The sequence below is a fragment of the Penaeus japonicus genome, unplaced genomic scaffold (assembly GCF_977035675.1).
Source record: "Penaeus japonicus unplaced genomic scaffold, GWHDUDI00000001_assembly GWHDUDI00000033, whole genome shotgun sequence".
NCBI lineage: Eukaryota > Metazoa > Arthropoda > Malacostraca > Decapoda > Penaeidae > Penaeus > Penaeus japonicus.
In genome coordinates this window covers 21627897-21629113 of record NW_028234435.1, presented here as the reverse complement: position 1 = coordinate 21629113, position 1217 = coordinate 21627897, and the positions used below count along the sequence as shown (strand labels likewise).

The window sequence follows — 1217 nt, the reverse complement described above, 5'->3', positions numbered from 1 at the left end:
TCTGCTGCTCTGAATGGGCTGTTGGTCATTCAGTGTAGGCCTACATACATCACTTGTGCAAACCACTGCCTTGCAATCTGCAATTCCGCTACCCCCCCCCTCCCATCCGAACATACTTACATTACTTCTACAGGTTCCGATTCCTTCCTGCAACTTTCCCTTTGTGAGTCTGGTTCATATATATTTATTTTATAAATATTCATTTCTCCTCAGAATTCCAAATCATTTCTTCAACTGCCCTGTCAAATCTTTTACAAAATCAATCAAGCAAATAAATATTTCCCTACGTTAGTTACAGTGCTCCATCACCACTCGCATTACTCCCGTAGTTTCTGTAGTTCCACATGCAGACCTAAAGCCAAATTGATCATTTCCAATTATTTGCTTTGATATATTAATCGAGCTTCGTTGTACTCTAAGGATTATTTTTTATGCTTCGGTGGCAAAATACTAAATACATTAATTTTAATTGGTTAGACTATGTGTACTGAACGATTTATGTGGAATCCTTATTGTATTAGTATATTATAATTTAAACTATATTCATGATATGTGCACACGTAATATACTGTAAAATACAAAATAGTTGTCATCCTCTATTTTCTATAAACAAAGCGTAGACGAATGACACTAGAGATACGAGGTGTATATGTAGATGTATATCATATAATGGTCTCTCCGTCCTTTCTGCTCAGCCAGGGAAGAATACCAGGAAAAGCGTTAGGTCTTGGGAAATAGTATGCCGTGCCATTAGGGAAATGAGACCAAGAGTAACACGGCACAATCATGGCGGACACAAAGTCTTTCCGTAATTCGAATAATTCCTCATATTGCTTTTTTAAGGGGGATAGCGCGAACGCAGTCCCCCGCTACCAAAAATTGCGCACTCGAGTTAACCACATTTGGGTTAATCGCAGGGGTCAGCGCCACCGGAGTGCAATGGTGAGCCTCGCCCTGGGAGAACCGCCTTCGTGATCACGGTATCTCCTGTGCCAGGTAAGTATGCTTTCTGCCGCGACGCGCCAACCCAGGGTAACTCGAGCTGAGTATTCCACGCGTGCTGCAACAGTTTTATACAAATATGTATTTACTCCTTAGTATTAGGAAGATATAAGATTTGGATTATATTTGAAATCATATTTCAAATTATCTTTAAGATAAATTAGTTCAAATGAGATTTTTCAATATGTATTCATCAAAAAGTTTTGAATAGAAAA

General features: G+C 38.9%; 1 non-coding gene across 1 annotated transcript; it reads right to left on the bottom strand.

The window, feature by feature from the left end:
* Nucleotides 1-841: 841 nt before the first annotated feature.
* LOC122265592 (U1 spliceosomal RNA) lies at nucleotides 842-1004 on the bottom strand. The gene has a single exon (XR_006224321.1). It is a non-coding gene; the product is annotated as a U1 spliceosomal RNA (small nuclear RNA).
* Nucleotides 1005-1217: the final 213 nt, after the last annotated feature.